General features: G+C 34.2%; 1 pseudogene; it reads right to left on the reverse strand.

The window, feature by feature from the left end:
• Nucleotides 1-13,541: 13,541 nt before the first annotated feature.
• On the reverse strand, nucleotides 13,542-20,080 carry LOC149176271 (uncharacterized; annotated as a pseudogene).
• Between the last annotated feature and the right edge of the window lie 900 nt (nucleotides 20,081-20,980).

Below are 20,980 nucleotides of genomic sequence, written 5' to 3' on the forward strand. Positions count from 1 at the left end.
TCTTATCAAGAGCTCATACTAGTTTTCACCAATGCTGGATGGGAGCCAATTTTTCATCGTTTTGATGGATACAATCTGAGTTGGTGCCATGACTCCATTAATTCCTTTGAGGGAAACATAAAAATGGTAAGGAATTTAGAGTTTATAGTCATTGAGGAGTCTATTGCAAAAGCCATAGGGTTATCTATTGAAGGAGAAAGGTGGTTCAAAAAGAAATGGTATAAAATGTAGATTTGAATTTCTTCTTGAAGGAAAATGCTCAAAATCCTAATTGGAGCATCAGAATCCATCGGAGTATGATGAAGCCCAAATGAACCCATGTTCTAAGGATTGTGCAGATGTTCTTTACATGTGAAGTTAGGTGCTCAAAGGTTTATTTATATCACATGAGATTTTTATGTCACTTAGCTGGTCTTAGTAAGATGAGGCTGCATTATTTTTTATGTTGGACACCTAATCCGCTAAGGGTTATGGTGTGGAAGTTGAACAATCAAAGGAAGTCCAAGAGACCTTGGAATATGAATCCAAGGGTCATATCAATGTATTATAAATGTACATCAATGTGAATAATAAATGAAATTTCATGTTTGATCTTTCATATTCTATCTTCTACATGTGTCTTTATCATGGTATCAGAGTGAGAGATCTCCTACCCAAAGTGGAGCCACTAGTCGTGTGGCTAGTTCTACTATCAGTCCTACGTTTCATGAATGTCCCATATGTGAAATTATAGTTGCATTATTTTCCAACTCTGTCACAATAACTATGTCCTCTATCCATTTACGAGACTTGGAGTGTTAAGTTTTGTGCATGGAGCCTTGAATATTGTGCGATGAAGGTAACAATTTAATCATTCAATGGTGCGTTGAGTGGGTGTGTTGTAACTGTTAACCATGTTGTGGTATCTTGGTGCATAGGAACCGTTCTTTGCCCTTTAGAGCTGGAGAAACCCTTCCCTGCTCAAACTTGAATCACTAGTTTTGTGGTCTATGTGCATGTCAACTTTGACATGTCTTATTACACCCAGTTATGTCCTTACGAATTAATAAGACATTGTTTTATGTTACTTAATTGTTACACTGTGTTCTACTGTAAAAATTGTAGTTTCAATGTTCCTATCATTCCCAGTGTTACATTTTTTAGAAACATTCGAATGTTCGCTAGGATTACACTGAGAAAGTTAGTAGAGGATCCATCCATTCCCTCTGAACTAGTCTGAGGAATCTGCCAATACTACCTCTCCTTGTTTGTTATACCTGTAGTCCTCCAATCTTGCATTCACTCAGTAGTAACATCTCTCGAATTTAATTAAAACATTTTTTTGTTGCTACACACCTTTTCGCATTGGAATCTTCACATGAATTTTGTCATTGTCTAGGAGAAAGATTATACTTCATAACAATTGTAGTTGTACTATCACCAACAGCATATGACCCTGTCTTAGAATGTCTATTCCCTACATTCGTAGCTAAAAATCTCTTCGAACATGATTTTGAATATTCTTTCTCCTTGGAACTCTCTTCGAAATTGTCTTAGACTTTTTCTTAGGGCTTCTTCCCCTTGCCTTGCTACACTCTCATCGACCACTTACTCACCCATATCTCTTTGCAATTTATGTTGAAACTATTAGCTTGAATACTTGTACAAGAGACATCATTTCTAGCGGTTGAATTCTTCCAGTAATTTTTCAATCTCCACTGAGCTAGTGCTACTATTTCCCTTGTTATAGACATTGGAAAACAACGTTTCAAGGATTCCACACTAGAGTAGTGAAAAAGAGGTCTGAAATGACAAAAATCAAGCCAAGTCCATGAGCATAATGGAGCGCTCAATCTGCACATTGTGAGTTATATCATTCAACCTTTGTGGGTTAGTTAATATAGTCTTTGTGCATTGAGTGAGTCCACTGTATTAAATATTGAGCATAATTTTGGAGTGAGTTCATCTAAATTTACCTTGTGTTGAACATTCTTTGAAGTTTGGAAACCCATGCGTGTTGAACACTAGTTGTATATGTTGTTTGCTACATTGAGTTGGTGAATGCGCATTCAAGTCTTATTTCTATAACTTCTTTTGAAATTTGGTTCATGTGTCATGGTACGCTGCATTCGTTTGTTGAAGACCATGCCATGAGAGGTGTAGGTATGTTGTATGGTGTTCCTTCTATGTGCATTGACTCATTCTTTGAAATCCCGAAATTTGTAAATCGTTGGTGAATTTATATATGCATGCCAAGAAGTTTCTTGATCAGTACGTCCTACCTAGTGAAAAAAATGATGGAAAGGCACCATTATTAGCCTTAGGAATAGTGAGAACCAAAGACACATGGCTTACAGATTTCAATGATAATGTTTTTTTATGACTTTGTAGACCTGATATTCAAAGTGTTCAATGGATGATAAACATCACCTGTGATATTTATATTTCTCATTTCAAAAGTTTATTGCAAAAGATAAAATGGAGTGTTGTTTGAATGTCATAGAAGTCGAGTGGAAATCTGTGATGTTAAGCATATGGATAATGATGACCAATCAAATTTGCTAATAAAAATACCCATCATAACTTTGTAAAGAACCCTCTGTATTATTGCTTGAAGCACTAATATTATCTATTCCTATTATCATAGGTTTAACTCTAAGTGTTGATGATTAAATAAAAAAACACTGCATGGTAAATGGTCAACCATGGTCGAACGTCATATTGTGACAAGGATTGTCTCAATATAAAAATTAACCATTGTCAACCATGGTCAACCATGTTTATTTTAGGGTTTATAATATTTATTTTAGGGTTTATATACCTTGGATTTATAATATTAATTCCTTGGGTTTATAATATCAATCCCTTGGGTTTATTAATCTAAGGGTTCCACCATGGTTGAGCATGGTTCAACATCATATTGTCGTAAATATTGTATCAATATGAAAATAAACCATGGTTAACCATGTTTATTCAAGGGTTTATAATATTTATCTTAGGGTTAATATACCTTGCGTCTATATTATTCCCTTAGGTTTTTAGTATCGATCATGGCCAACCATGGTCATTCATAATCAACCATGGTCAACTGTGGTTGACCATGTTCAATCATGGTTAGCCATGATCCAATGTCGCATTGTGATAAATATTGTCTCAATATGAAAATCAAACATGGTCAAGCATGGTCCAACTTCATATTATGACAAAGATTGTCTTGATATGAAAATCAAGCATGGAAAACCATGGTCAACCATGATCCAACGTCTCATTGTGACCAGGATTGTCTAAATATGAAAATCTACCACGGTCAACGACATCTCAATACTAACTCCTTGGGTTTATTAATATAAGGGTTCATATTCCTAGGGTATAATATTATTCCCATGGGTTTTAAGTATTAATCCTTGGGTTTATAATATCAATCATGGTCAACCATGGGAAATCATAGTCAATGATGGTAAACCATGGTAAACCATGCTTTATAAATCAATCATGGTCAAGCATGCTTTATAAAATCAACCATGGTCAATCATGGTCAACCAGGGTCCAATTTCGCATTGTGACAAAGATTGTCTCAATATGAAAAACAAACATGGTCAACCATGGTCCAATGTCGCATTGTGGTAAAGATTGTCTCGATATGAAAATGAATCATGGTCAAGCATGGTCGAACGCCACATTATGAAAAGCATTGTCTCAATATGAAAATCAACCATTGTCAACCATGGTCAACCATGCTTATTTTAGGGTTACAATATTTATCTTAGGTATTATATACCTTAGCTTTACAATATTAATGCCTTGGGTTTAATATTTTTCCTTACGGTTTATAATATCAATCCCTTAAGTTTATTAATCTAAGGGTTCAACCATGGTCGAGCATGGTCCAACATCGCATTGTGACAAAGATTGTCTCAATATGAAAATCAACCATGGTCAACCATGTTTATTTAAGGATTTATAATATTTATCTTAGGGTTTACATACCTTGGGTTTATATTATTCCCTTGGGTTTAATATTATTCCCTTGGGTTTATAATTCCTTTTGTTTTAGTATTAATCCCTTGGGTTTAATAAGTGTTCGGTTTAATGGTGTACAACTTTAGTGTTTATCAACCATGTTTATTTTAGTGTTTATAATATTTATCTTAGGGTTTATATTTATTAGCCTTATAATATTGGTCCCTTGGGTTTAGTATTATTCAACCATGGTAAACCATGTTTTATAAAATCAATCATGATCAACAATGGTCCAACGTCACATTGTGACAAATATTGTCTCAATATGAAAATAACTCATTGTCTAAACCATGGTCCAATGTCGCATTAAGACAAAGATTGTCTCAATATGATACTCATGGACAACCATGGTCAACCATGGTAAACCATGTTTTATAAAATCAAACATGGTCATCCACAGTCAAACATGGTGGAACGTCACATTGTCATAAATACTATGTTGATATGAAAATCAAACATGATAAAAGCATGGTCAACCATGGGCCAATGTCGCATGGTGACAAGGATTGTTTCAATATGAAAATCAAGCAACGTCAACCACATTTATTTTAGAGTTTAAATTTTTTATATTTGGGTTTATATACCCTAGGTTTATAATATTAGTCCCTTCAGTTGAACATTGCATCGTGGTTTAATGTTGCATTGTGACAATGATTGTCTCAATATGAAAATCAATCATGGTCAACCTTGGTCCAATGTCACATTGTGACAAAGTTTGTCTCGATATGAAAATTAATCAAGGTCAAGCATGGTCAACCATGTTCTAATGTTGCATTGTGAAAAGAATTGTTTCAATATGGAAATCAACCATGGTCAACCATGTTTAGTTTAGAATTTATAATATTTATCTTATGGTTTTTATACTTTATAATTTTTATCCCTTTGATTTATTATTCCCTTGGGTTTATAATATCAATCCTTCAGGTTTTTTAATCTAAGGGTTCATATTCCTAGGGTTTAATATTATTCCCTTACATTTATATTCCCTTGGGTTTTTAGTATTAATCCCTATAGTTTATTATTACCTTGGGTTTATAATATCAATGATGGTCAACCATGTTTTATAAATTCAATAATGCTCAACCATGGTCCAACATCGCACTATGATGAATATTGTCTCAATATCATAACCAATCATTGTTAACCATGGCTCAATGTTGCATTGTGACAAAGATTCTCTCGATTTGAAAATCAATCATGGTCAAGCATACTCAACCATGGTCCAACGCCACATTTTGGTCAACCATGTTCAACCGTGGTCAGCCATTGTCAACCGTGGTCAACCATGGTCAATCATTGTCAACCATGTTTATTTTAGGGTTTATGATATTTATCTTAGGGTTTATATACCTTAGGTTTATAATTTTTATCCCTTGAGTTTATTATTCACTTGGGGTTTATAATATCAATCGCTTAGGTTTATTAATTTAAGGGTTCATATTCCTAGGGTTTAATATTAATCCCTTACATTTATAATCCCTTGGTTTTTAGTATTAATCCATAGTGTTTTTTATTCCCTTGGGTTTATAATATCAATTATGGTTAACCATGTTTTATAAATTCAATAATGGTCAACCATGGTCCAATGTCGCATTATGATGAATAGTGTCTCAATATGAGAATCAACCATGGTCAACCATGGTGCAATGTTGCATTGTGGAAAAGGTTCTCCCAATTTAAAAATCAATCATGGTCAAGAATGCTCAACCATATAACTCCTTGGGCTTAATACTAAAAAGCCAAGAAATTATAAACCCCGTGCAGTAATATTAAAGCTTAGGAATTGATATTAATTACAAACCCTATGTATAATATTATACCGTGGGAATATGTACCCTTAGATTAATAAACCAATGGAATGATATTATAAACCGAAAGGAATAATAAACCCCAGGGATTAATAATAAAACCCCAAGGGATTATAAACCCAAGGGGTTAATAATAAAACTCCAAGGGTCTATAAACCCAAGGGAATAATATTATCCTAAGGGTTAATAAACCTAATGCATTAATACTTTAAAACTATGGTTTACATTCCCTTGGGTTTTTAGTATTAATCCATTGGGTTTATAATATCAATCCCTTGGATATATTAATTAAAGGTTTCATATTCCTAGGGTATTATAATATTCATAGGTTTATAATAATAATCCCTTAGGTCCAATATAGATCATGGTCAACAAAGGGTTTATATACATTGGATTTATAATATTAGCCCCTTGGGTTTATTAATATTAGTCCCTTCGGTTTATAATACCTTGGAGTTTTAGTATTAACCCTTTGGGTTTGTTATTCCCTTCAGTTTATAATATCAATTATTCCGTTGGATTTACAATATCAATCCATTAGGTCTATTAACCTAAGTGTTCATATTCCTAGGGTATAATACTAAAACCCCAAGGGAATAATATTAACTAAAGGGATAATAAACCCATGGGATTAATACTAGAAACCCAAGTAATTATAAACACAAAAGAATAATATTAAACCCTAAGGATTAATATTATAACCAAAGGTATATAAATCCTAAAATAAATATTATAAAGGGATTAATATTATAAACCCTAAAATAAACATGGTTGACCATGGTTAACAATAGTAGATTTCATTTTGGTTGATTGTCTCAAAATGAAAATCAACCATTGTCACCCATGTTTAATTTAGGGTTTATAATATTTATCTTAGGGTTTATATACCTTGGGTTTATAATATTAATCACTAGGGTTTATTATTATTCAACTAGATCAATAATTCCTTGGGTTTTTCATATTAATCCGTTGGGTTAATAATATTGCCTTTGTTTTATAATCTCTTAGGGTTTTAGTGTTAAACGCTATGAATATGAACCCTTATATTAGTAAACCCAAGGGACTGATGTTATAAACCCAAGGGTTAATACTAAAACCCCAAGTATCATAAACCTAAGGGACTAATATTATAAATCCAAGGTATATAAACCCTTGGTTGACTATGATTTATATTGAATCTATAGGATTAATATTATAAACATATGAATAATATTATATCCTATTAATATGAACAATTAGATTAATATACCCAAGGGACTGATATTATAAACCCAAGGGAGTAATAAACCCAAAAGATTAATACTAAAAACCCAAGGGATTATAAACCCTAGGGTTTTTAGTAATAATCCCTTGGGTTTATTAGCTTCTGGGTTAAAATTATTCCCTTGGGTTTATAGTCCTTTGGGATTTTAGTATTAACCCCTTGGGTTTATTATTCTCTTCGATTTATAATATCAATCCCTAGAATTTGTTAATTTAAGGGTTCATATTTATATTATATAATTTCAGATTAAATAATAATAAATAACATTTAATATTAAATAATTATTATTATAAAGAAATAATAATTATTAATTATAATGATAATAATAATCTTTTTATTGCAATAATTTTTTTTGTATTATTATTTTTATTGCTATATATTTATCAATGGGAGATATAAATGAAGCCTTTGGCTTATATCAACCACATTAAAAATATTAATGTGCTTGTACTTAGGTTATTTTTTTGTATAATATAAAAATTATAACCGTAGTTTTTAGGTGTACATTTGAGAACAAGAACATGATGAAATTGTAGTATAATATATATGTTTTTTTAATTTAATGATATAAATTATTATCCAAATTTAAGTTCCCTCTAATTTTGAACATATGACCTTTTAAGATGAAACACATACATATTCTTAACCACTAAACCCACTAAAGTTATAATTTTGTTTTTATTGATTTGGTTTATAGAAAATTTAAACTTTTAAATTTACATATCAAATTAATATAATTTAATTTTGAGTAAATCTCTAATTTTTAATTATATAAAATATTTAAAATCAAAACTTTTATAAAATTTGAAAATATTTAAATTTTACAAATAACTTAAACCTAATATTATAAAACATCTCAACCACATATATATATATATATATATATCTGTGTGTGTTTAAAACCGATGAAAATATTTTGACAATTGAATCAAAACCGTTGCCTAGAAACAACATGCTCTCAACCATTAAATCCACTCAAACTATATAATCTACGCAACAACTCATATCTGTTAAATATTCTAAATATCTTAAAGTATACCATCCAATTATCCTCGAGTTAATCTACACAACAACTCATCCTGAAATCATCCATTGAATGGTAATGTTGAATGTCGTTAAATAAAGTATCGGAAAAATCATTGATATTATCTTTAATCATTCGTGGTTGCTTTCAATTTGAATTAAATAGAAGTTTGAGGTAATTTAGAAAGGCTTTCATACTTACTGAATGACATTTACATGTATCTACTAATTCTAATAAACCATCTCATCAGACCACCGGAACATAATCGTTTTGACTTTGAGGGCATTTGAAAAGAGATAGTATGCCAAGATTTTCAAAACAGTGCGACGTGGGGTCTGACTCCGTTGTCGACAACTCCTAGTGCCTTTTAACATTGACATTTTACCTCATAAACAAATGATAGTTACACATGGATGACATCAGCAACATGCAAGATGCGTTTTGCGGTAAAGAAAATGAGTCGTCCTCTGCCCCATCAAGAACTATCGTATGGTACGTTGATTCTACTCATGAGGAACGTTTGCCACAGTGAACTCTCTGCGGATTCCATCCAGCAATCATGTGTTGTATTTGATGCAATTACTACAACTATCTCCTACATAATGTCATTTCCATCCAGCAATCATGTGTTGTATTTGATGCAATTACTACAACTATCTCCTACATAATGTCATGCTAGCAGACTCATGATCTTTACATCACCAATACCTTAATAAAAACACCTTATCACATTTATTCTACACCCAATAAATATGATAATCATCTTAATCATTATTACTCTAATTATAAAATTAATTTATATAAAAATATTTATTTAATATTAAGTTTTTAAATTTTATTAATTACTAAAATATTAAAAATTAATAATAATCCATTAAACCAATAATTATAACACTATTGATGTATCCAACCATGTATTTTCTAAAGACAAATAAATAAGGTTAAATCAAACTAAAACATTGAATCGGCATATTTCAAATTTCTTATATTTATTATTATGTTGGATGGTGTGAAAACTAGATGATAGTTTAATATTTTAAAAATATCTATTAAAAAATAATATTTTAATTTTTTTAGTATTTATTATTTTATGGTCAATCATGATTAAGCATATTTTTTTGGTCAATCATAGTTAACTTAGAACATTCCATGCTCGACCTATTCATGATAGCCGACCATGGTTAGCTTGTTTAAACATGGTCAACCAAGATCTTTATGATTATATATGGTCAACATTAGAATTCACGTTAACGTAATATTGACCATGGTCAACCTTGTCAATCTTGATTAATCTCATTAACCTTCGTCAACCATCATTGGTGAGCCTAAGATGTATTTCCCCCAGCGCTTGAGAAGGACATCACATGTGCTAGATTTAAGGGATCAGTTAACCATGGACAATGAATCCACCCCAAACACAATTACTATAACTAGCACAACCACATTTACTAATGTTTAAGAGCATGAGTTTCCTAATCGTTAAGAGCATGTGTTTCATCTTAAGAGCTCACAATTGTAGGGGTGTAGAGTATGCATGTCTTTGTAGACTTTAGCAGTCAAATCACTCCATGGATGTGAGTCCCTTTTCCTATAAACAAGGGGGTCTCATACACCACTTTAGTGTCTTGCTTGGTCATCACCTTAAAATTAGATTATTATTATTATAACTAATGTGGTTGACATACAATGATCAACGATATTTTCCATTTTTTATACACTAATTGACCTATCCATCTATAGACTAATCAAGATATGAAAATGATACATCAAAGACATTAGTAAAAATAGTTGTACTAACATATATTATTATCATAAATTCTATAAAAATTAAATGATATTTAAATTAGAAAAAAAAACATACCAGAAAAAATACGGGGAGTTGTTGGTTTTTTACACTCTTTCATTAGGTGGCACTGATTAGCGATTCCTGGATTGAGTTGGTGAATGCACATTCAAGTATTATTTCTATAACTTCTTTTGAAAGTTGGTTGGTGTATCATGGTATGCTACATTTGTTTCTTGACAACCATGCCAAGAGCGGTGTAAGTATGTTGTATGGTGTTCTTTCTATGCGCGTTGACTCATTCTTTGAAAGCATAAAATTTGTAAATCATGGTGAATTTATATAAGCATGATAAGAATTTTCTTGACCATTACGTCCTACCTAGAGAAAAAAACAATGGAAAGGCACCATTATTAGCCTCAGGAATAGTGAGAACCAAAGACACATGGCTAACAAATTTCAATGATAAAGCTTTTTTTATGACTTCATAGACCCACTATTCGACGTGTTTGATGGATGATAAACATCACCTGTGATATTTCTATTTCTCAATTCAAAAGTTGATTGCAAAAAGTAAAAAGGAGTGTTGTTTGAATCTAGTAGAAGTTGAGTGGAAATCCCTGATGTTAAGCATATGGATAATGATGACCAGTCAAATTTGTTGATAAAATACCTGTCATAACTTTGCAAATAATCCTTTCCATCATTTCTTGAAGCACTAATATTACCTAGTCTTATTATCAAATATTTAACTTTAAGTGTTGATGATTAAATAGGAAAAAGGATTGCATGGTAAATGGTGAATCATGGTTGAATGTTGCATTATGACAAGGATTGTCTCAATATGAAAATTAATCATTTTCAACCATGGTCAACCATGTTTATTTTAGGGTTTATAATATTTATCTTAGGGTTTATATACCTTGAATTTATAATATTAATTCCTTGGGTTTAATATTTTTCCCTTGGGTTTATAATATCAATGCCTTGGGTTTATTAATCTAAGTGTTCCACCATGGTTGAGCATGGTCCAACATCATATTTTGACAAAGATTCCATCAATATGAAAATTAACCATGGTCAATCATGTTTAATTAAGGCCTTATAATATTTATTTTAGGGTTTATATACCTTGGGTTTATATTATTCCCTTGGGTTATAATCCCTCGGGTTTTTAGTATTAATCCCTTGGGTTTATAATATCGATCATGGCCGACCATGGTAATTCATAAGCAACCATGGTCAATCGTTGTCAATCATGGTTGACTGTAGCCAATCGTGGTCAACCATGATCCAACATCGCATTTTGATCACGATTGCCTCAATATGAAAATCAACCATGGTAAACCATGTCTCACTACCAATTCCTTGGGTTTATTAGTCTAAGGGTTCATATTCCTAGGTTTAGTATTATTCCCATGGGTTTTAAGTATTAATCCCTTGGGATTATAATATCAATCATGGTCAATCATGGGAAATCATGGTCAATGATGGTCAACCATGGTAAACCATGCTTTATAAAATCAATTTTGGTCAACCATGGTCAGCCATGCTTTTATAAAATCAATTATGCTCAACCATGGTCCCATGTCGCATTGTGACAAAGATTGTCTCAATATGAAAAACAAACATGGTCAACCATGGTCAAACGTCGCATTGTGACAAAGATCATCTCGATACGGAAATCAATCATGGTCAAGCATGGTAAAGCATGGTTGAACATCACATTATGACAAGGAGTGTCTCAATATGAAAATCAGTCATTGTCAACCATGGTCATTTGAGGGCTTATAATATTTTTCTTAGGGTTTATATACCTTGGCTTTATAATATTAATGTCTTGGGTTTAATATTTTTCCTTTGGGTTTATAGTATCAATCGCTTGGGTTTATTAATCTAAGGGTTCAACCATGGTCAGGCATGGTCCAACATAGCATTATGACAAAGATTGCCTCAATATGAAAATCAACCATGGTCAACCATGTTTATTTAAAGATTTATAATATTTGTCAAGTACGGTTTATATATCTCGAGTTTATATTATTCCCTTGGGTTTAATAGTATAAAATTTTAGTTTTTATTGTTTAGTGTTTATCAACCATGTTTATTTTAGTGTTTATAATATTTATCTTATGGTTTATATACCTTGGATTTATAATATTGGTCCCTTGGGTTTAGTATTATTCAATCATGGTCAACAATGGTCCAACGTCACATTGTGATAAAGATTGTCTCAATATGAAAATAAATCATTGTCTCACCCATGGTTCAACGTCGCATTATGAAAAAGATTGTATCAATATGATACTCATGGACAACCATGGTCAACCTTGGTCAAGCATAGTCAACCATGTTTTATAAAATCAAACACAATCATCGACGATCAATCATGGTGGAACATTGCATTGTCACAAAGACTTTGTTGATATGAAAATGAACCATGGTTAAGCATGGTCAACGATGGTCTAACGTCGCATGATGACAATGATTGTTTCAATATGAAAATCAACCATGGTCAACCACATTTATTTTAGTGTTTAAATTTTTTTATATTTGGGTTTATATACCTTAGATTTATAATATTAGTCCCTTGGGTTCATAATCCCTTAGGGTTTTAGTATTAATCCCTTTGTTTATAATATCAATCCCCTGGGTTTATAATATCAATCCCTTATGTTTATTATTCCCCCGGGTTTATAATATCAAACAAGGAATTTTTATTAGGTTATTTTTTTGTATATTTTTTGTATTATTATCCTATTGTTATTTATCAATGGTAGATACAAATGAAACCTTTGGCTTATATCAACCATATCAAAAATATTAATGTGGTTGTGCTAGTTTGTAAATGTATTTTCAAAAACAAGGACAACATTAGGTTATTTTTTTGTATAATATAAAAATTATAACCATAGTTTGTAGGTGTACATTTGAGAACTAGAGCATGATGAAATTGTAGTATAATTAACATGTTTTTTTAATTTAATTATATATATTATTATGCAATTTTAAGTGTAGGTGTACATTTGAGAACAAGAGCATGATGAAAGTGTAGTATAATTAACATGTTTTTTTTTTAATTTAATGATATATATTATTATCCAATTTTAAGGGTAAGTGTACATTTGAGAACAAAAGCATGACGAAATTGTACTATAATTAATATGTTTTTTTAATTTAATGATACATAATATTATCTAATTTGAAGGTTAGGTGTACATTTGAGAACAAGAGCACGATGAAATTGTAGTATAATTATTATGTTTTTTTAATTTAATGATATATATTATTATCCAATTTTATGGGCACTCATCACTGCAAATTCTATGCTTTACCCCTTCAGTTTTGAAGGCGTGACCTCTTAAAAAGAAGCACATGCTCTTAATCATTAAGCCCACTCAAACTATAGTTTTATTTTTATTAATTTGATTTATAAAAAAATTAAACTTGGATTTACTTATAAAACTAATATAATTTAATTTTGAATAAATCTTGCCTTTTCAATTATTTAGATTTACCTATAAAAATTAATATAATTTAATTTTGAATAAATCTCTCCTTTTTAATTATTTAAAATAAAATTTAAAGTCAAAACTTTTATAAAATTTGAAAACACTAAAATTTTACACATTACCTCACTTAAATTTACTATTATAAAACATGTCAACCATATATTATGGTGAAAACTGAGGAAAATATTTTGACAATCGGGTCGAAGCCTGTTGCCTGTCGGACAACGTGACAAACCAAAAACGCATCATGCAGTCTTCCTTTCCTCCTTTTCCCTGTAAATGATTCAAATGTCTCAAAAGTTCCACAAATTTGTGGGGTCAAAGAAGATGTATTCGCCTGGTTGCTCCTCCTCCCAAGTCGGCATGAACTCCCACAATGACGCCTCCTCACTCGACGGGATTTTCTCCAAATTTACGCCGCCATTCTCCTCAAACGGAGGCTCCCACAAACCCAAGTCCCGCGCGTTGGAGATCTGCCCACTGTCACATGCCCACTCCATTTCTTAAACCGAAGACGGTTGTGATAGCAATGTCGGCTCCTCCCTCACCTTGTTCTTAACATTTGTGATATTCTGCAGAGAGGATAAGGTTGAAGGTATTTCGTCCAAGGCAAATTTGGCAGCGATAATCTGAATTTGTTGACGGGGAAGTGAAGATGCGGACGGAATGGCGGGCACGGAATTGGGGAAGTTGAATTTGGCATTGGGCCCTTTCAGGCAATACACTTCGGCGTCATAAGCACGGGCGGCCTGCTCGGCGGTTTTGTATGACCCCAGCCATATTTTCTCTCTGATTTGTTGGGGATTTTTTTGGTAAAATCCCAAAAACAAACAAACTGAACACACAGAGGCAATGCTTTGTTTCCTTCTCTCCACAGGATCTTTTTGCACAGGGAAGCTTAAAAAAAAAATTGAGGACAGAGTATTACATACCTAGAAAAGGATTTGTATTCATTAAAAACATAATGCCTGATACAACATTCATCCTCTTTCACTCAGAGGGATTTACCAAAAATACATTCAGCCAAAAAAAACAAAACTGTCTCCTCCTGAGATTTTACACTGCTGGGTAAAATTCTCATTTTCTTTTACTGCTGTAAAAAAAAATTTACATATGCAGCTCAAAAAAAATTATTTGTCTGCTTCACTTCTGTGCATATCACAGAAATAAAATTACAAAACCATACAAAGGATCCTTCTTCTTTTACGCACTACTGTGCGATATCCACTCCTTGCATAAAAAAAAGGTCAACACATACAAAAACCTTCTACGCTGCTTCCCTTGTTTTCTTTCGCTGCCGCGCGCTCACACATTGCACTGCTGTGCACACACATGTTTTTCGCTGTTGCTACCTTTTACAAATGGTCAACAACTCAAGTCTTTTTTCGCTGCCGCGGGCTCTCATTTCACAATAGTCAACTCAACAAAACGTTAACCCTTTTTTTAATATGTATGCCATCAAAAAAATATAACACATAACATGCATATGCCCATACCGCCGGTGTAATTAAAATTTAATGTTCTACCAACCATTTACGAACCAGGTTTAAATTCCATTTAATTCCCTTTGCAGACAGGACCGGCGGTCAAACTCAAATGTTTGATTTACTCCACGCAATGTATTTAATGCAGGTTCGTATGCAACTTTGATTGATGGACGGCGGAGAACGATGAAGACAATCGGACAGTGGACGGAGATTTCGGGAGGCCTTTTGCTGTTGAACGTTGGGCTCAGATATGGCAGGTTTTGTGAATGTACAGAGGACCACGCGTCCAAAATTGATTGCATCGGAGGAGAGCGTACGGAAACCACAATTGCAAGATGGGTGGTCCGAAATGTCAGGTGGTTTTGCTGAGTGGTTTCGTTGCTGCGTGCTGGCTGAGTTGCTGTCCACTTCCGCGTCCACGCTGCCTGCAGTTGGAATTAATATTCCAACACTCCCCCTTAATTTCAACTGCTGGGCATTCAGTGATACCCAAACATTTCATCAAAAATTCGAAACTTTTCTGATCCAATGGTTTGGTTAGAATATCTGCTACCTGCTTCTTCTCTGCTCTCATGGAAGTTTTAATTTCATATCTCTCCCCTATAAGAAGATCCATATGATAGATTTCTACTAGGGTCTTCATCAAATCTTCAATCTCTTCCTCTGTCATATTGACAAGGGTGTTGGTAGTGAAGCCCATCTCAGCCATCTTGGCAAGAGTTACATATCGAACTCTATATTCTTTAAACAGATCTTCAAGAAACTTTAATTCCTTTCTCCCATTCATGGGTTCTGTCCATTTCTTATCTTTAACTCCATATTTTAAATAAACAGGGTCATCAACATGACTAGATAAGGCAAACAAAGTATTCATACCTTCATTTGTTGCCTCTTGTTCATTTCTCCTCAAGGGTGTCTCTTGCTGCCCTTGCGTTGGCACTGCTGTTTGGGGATGTACTTCAACCATCTCCTCATCACCTTCCTCACGAGACAAACAATTTTTAACATTTACCGTTTTCTCTAAGCTTTCATCACAAGCTTTCTCCTCAAACTGAGGTTTTACTGTCTTTACTTTCTCCATGCCTTGATAGGCTGTTTTGAGAGTTTCCCATGCTTCTCTGGATGTCTTAGCTGCTACTATCCTTGGAAACACACTCTCATCCACTGCTCGATACAAGAAGTAGAGGGCCTTAGCATCCTCCTTCTTATAGTTTTTCAAAAGCTCTTTCTATGCCTGAGTTAAGCTATTAAACTCATCATCATTTGCTGGTTTTTCAAAACCATCTTCAACAAATTCCCATAAATCTTCTGAGAAAAGAAAAGCTCTCATAACTATTGCCCAATAGTCATAGCTTTTCCTATTGAGTAGTGGGAGCTGAGTATTAAAAATACCCATGCTAGTGCTGGTGCTGGCCATTCCTTGCACTTCTTAACTATGCTTTAAAATGCTTGACTGTGTATTAAAATAACTCACTGTCTTCAACAGTAACACAACAAACTTGAGAAATACCTGGATTCTTTTGGCTGAGACTTCACTTTGCTGGAGAAGATTTACTGTTGCAACAAAAGGAACCTTCCTTCAGCTTCTTTGACGTCTTCAAAGAGCCTGGACTAGCTCTGTCATCATCAAAGAACCTGGACCAGCTCTGATACCACTGTTGGGGATTTTTCTGGTAAAATCCCAAAAACAAACAAACTGAACACACAGAGGCAATGCTCTGTTTCCTTCTCTCCACAGGATCTTTTTGCACAGGGAAGCTTAAAAAATAAATTTGAGGACAGAGTATTACATACCCAAAAAAGGATTTGTATTCATTAAAAATATAATGCCCGATACAACATTCATCCTCTTTCACTCAGAGGGATTTACCAAAAATACATTCAGCCAACAAAAACAAAACTCTGTCTCCTCCTGAGATTTTACACTGTTGGGTAAAATTCTCATTTTCTTTTACTGTTGTAAAAAATTTTTACATATGCAGCGCAAAAAAAATTATTTGTCTGCTTCACTTCTGTGCATATCACAGAAATAAAATTACAAAACCATACAAAGGATCCTTCTTCTTTTACGCACTGCTGTGCGATATCCACTCCTTGCATAAAAAAAAAGGTCAACACATACAAAAACCTTCTACGCTGCTTCCCTTGTTTTCTTTCACTGCCGCGCGCTCACACATTGCACTGCTATGCACACACATGTTTTTCGCTGCTAGTACCTTTTACAAATGGTCAACAACTCAAGTTTTTTTTCGCTGCCGCAAGCTCTCATTTCACAATAGTCAACTCAACAAAACGTTAACCCTTTTTTTAATATGTATGCCATAAAAAAAAATATCACATAACGTGCATATGCCCATACCTCCGGTGTAATTAAAATTTAATGTTCTACCAACCATTTACGAACCAGGTTTAAATTCCATTTAATTCCCTTTGCAGACAGGACCGGCGGTCAAACTCAAACGTTTGATTTACTCCACGCAATGTATTTAATGCAGGTTCATATGCAACTTTGATTGATGGACGGCAGAGAACGATGAAGACAATTGGACGGTGGGCAGAGATTTCGGGAGGCCTTTTGCTGCTGAACATTAGGCTCCGATATGGCAGGTTTTGTGAACGTACAGAGGACCACGCGTCCAAAATTGATTGCATCGGAGGATATCGTACGGAAACCACAATTGCAAGATGGGCGGTCCGAAATGTCAGGTGGTTTTTCTGAGAGGTTTCGTTGCTGCATGCTGGTTGAGTTGCTGTCCACGTCCGCGTCCACGCTGCCTGCAGTTGGAATTAATATTCCAACACTCCCCCTTAATTTCAACTGCTGGGCGTTCAGTCATACCCAAACATTTCATCAAAAATTCGAAACTTTTCTGATCCAATGGTTTGGTCAGAATATCTGCTACCTGCTCCTTCTCTGCTCTCATGGGAGTTTTAATTTCATATCTCTCCCCTATAAGAAGATCCATATGATAGAGTTCTACTAGGGTCTTCATCAAATCTTCAATCTCTTCCTCTGTCATATTGACAAGGGTGTTGGCAGTGAAGCCCATCTCAGCCATCTTGGCAAGAGTTACATATCGAACTCTATATTCTTTAAACAGATCTTCAAGAAACTTTAATTCCTTTCTCCCATTCATGGGTTCTGCCCATTTCTTATCTTTAACTCCATCTTTTAAATAAACAGGGTCATCAACATGACTAGATAAGGCAAACAAAGTATTCATACCTTCATTTGTTGCCTCTTGTTCATTTCTCCTCAAGGGTGTCTCTTGCTGCCCTTGCGTTGGCACTGCTGTTTGGGGATGTACTTCAACCATCTCCTCATCACCTTCCTCACGAGACAAACAGTTTTTAACATTTACCGTTTTCTCTAAGCTGTCATCACAAACTTTCTCCTCAAACTGAGGTTTTACTGTCTTTACTTTCTCCGTGCCTTGATAGGCTGTCTTGAGAGTTTCCCATGCTTCTCTGGATGTCTTAGCTGCTACTATCCTTGGAAACACACTCTCATCCATTGCTCGATACAAGAAGTAGAGGGCCTTAGCATCCTCCTTCTTATAGTTTTTCAACAGCTCTTTCTCTGCCTGAGTTAAGTTATTAAACTCATCATCATTTGCTAGTTTTTCAAAACCATATTCAACAAATTCCCATAAATCTTCTGAGAAAAGAAAAGCTCTCATAACTATTTCCCAATAGTCATAGTTTTTCCTATTGAGTAGTGGGAACTGAGTATTAAAAATACCCATGCTAGTGCTGGTGCTGGCCATTCCTTGCACTTCTTAATTATGCTTTAAAATGCTTGACTGTGTATTAAAATAACTCACTGTCTTCAACAATAACACAACAAACTTGAGAAATACCTGGATTCTTTTGGCTGAGACTTTACTCTGCTGGAGAAGATTTACTGCTGCAACAAAAGGAACCTTCCTTCAGCTTCTTTGACGTCTTCAAAGAGCCTGGACTAGCTCTGTCATCATCAAAGATCCTGGACCAGCTCTGATACCACTGTTGGGGATTTTTCTGGTAAAATTCCAAAAACAAACAAACTGAACACACAGAGGCAATGCTCTGTTTCCTTCTCTCCACTGGATCTTTTTGCACAAGGAAGCTTAAAAAAAAAATTTGAGGACAGAGTATTACATACCCAGAAAAGGATTTGTATTCATTAAAAATATAATGCCTGATACAACATTCATCCTCTTTCACTTAGAGGGATTTTACCAAAAATACATTCAGCCAACAAAAACAAAACTCTGTCTCCTCCTGAGATTTTACATTGCTGGGTAAAATTCTCATTTTCTTTTACTGATGTAAAAAAAATTTACATATGCAACTCAAAAAAAAATATTTGTCTGCTTCACTTCTGTGCATATCACAGAAATAAAATTACAAAACCATACAAAGGATCCTTCTTCTTTTACGAATTGCTGTGCGATATCCACTCCTTGCATAAAAAAAAGGTCAACACATACAAAAACCTTCTACGCTGCTTCCCTTGTTTTCTTTCGCTGCCGCGCGCTCACACATTGCACTGCTGTGCACACACATGTTTTTCGCTGCTGCTACCTTTTACAAATGGTCAACAACTCAAGTTTTTTTTCGCTGCCGCGAGCTCTCATTTCACAATAGTCAACTCAACAAAACGTTAACCCTTTTTTTAATATGTATGCCATCAAAAAAAATATAACACATAACGTGCATATGCCCATACCTCTGGTGTAATTAAAATTTAATGTTCTACCAACCATTTACGAAGCAGGTTTAAATTCCATTTAATTCCCTTTGCAGACAGGACCGCCGGCGGTCAAACTCAAACGTTGATTTACTCCACGCAATGCATTTAATGCAGGTTCGTATGCAACTTTGATTGATGGACGACGGAGAACGATGAAGACAATCGGACGGTAGACGGAGATTTCCGGAGGCCTTTGCTGCTGAACGTTAGGCTTCGATATGGCAGGTTTTGTAAACGTAAAGAGGACCACGCGTCCAAAATTGATTGCATCGGAGGAGATCGTACGGAAACCACAATTGCAAGATGGGCGGTCCGAAATGTCAGGTGGTTTTGCTGAGCGGTTTCGTTGCTGCGTGCTGGCTGAGTTGCTGTCCACGTCCGCTTCCACGCTGCCTGCAGTTGGAATTAATATTCCAACATGGTTTTGGGCATCCGGATTTCGGACACCCAACTCCCCCAATTTCGCATTCGGATTGCCTTATATTGGGGGCACTTTTGTCCACGATTTTCGTCTCATGGCGACGGTGAAACGTGCTCTTGGGAGGCTTTGTCCATAACTAGTGACTCCATGTCAACGCTGTGGGGTTGCAGGGAAAACAATGAATCACAATGTAGCAGATATGTTGCAATTTGTTACGCTACTCTACAGATTGGTAATTGCTGAACGCGAAATCTCAAACCAACTGAAGATCAAAGTGTTGCGGACTTAAAATGTGGAGGCGCATATTTATATGTATGGTCGAAGCGCGTATTGATTGTGTTTTCTAGAGAAAATGTGAGCCCGGGAGTGTGCCAGCAATATTTAAAACGTGAGCGAAAATGTGAAGGGTTCTGTAGACGGTTCCCCCTTGTACGTGCCCTGGAAGGAGTCCACGAGTCGCGAGACAAAAACTTATTTCATAAACTTATGACGTCAAGGTAAAAACGAGGTCAAATAGGAATATTTGTAATCCCCCACATGATTGAGTTTGTCTAGAAACAAACTGTGTTCAACGCACACAGATGCTGATTTTCAGTCCACACTTCACCTTATCTCATGATATGCATATTGAGTTAAATTTAATCTATGACACGAGTAGAAAGTTTATTTATGTACGAAGATTTCTTATAAAATTTAACCATTTATCATAACATGTTATAATCATTTTATTTTTTTGTTTGTTTGGTTATTTTGATTTTCATAAACTATTATAATAATTTTATTTTTTGTTTGGTTATTTGGATTTTCAGATGATTCATATGCTTAATATGCTTAATATATAGTAGGAGTAGTTGTAATCTATTTAGTTGTCAAAATTATTTGAGATAATACTAGGAGTAGGTCACACTAACCCTTAGCATCATCACATTTTGCTTAATTTTTTCTAA

The sequence above is a fragment of the Pinus tabuliformis genome, chromosome 4_1 (genome assembly GCF_031772625.1).
Source record: "Pinus tabuliformis cultivar Carrire ecotype Pingquan chromosome 4_1, CPIR1, whole genome shotgun sequence".
In the NCBI taxonomy this organism is placed as follows: Eukaryota; Viridiplantae; Streptophyta; class Pinopsida; order Pinales; family Pinaceae; genus Pinus; species Pinus tabuliformis.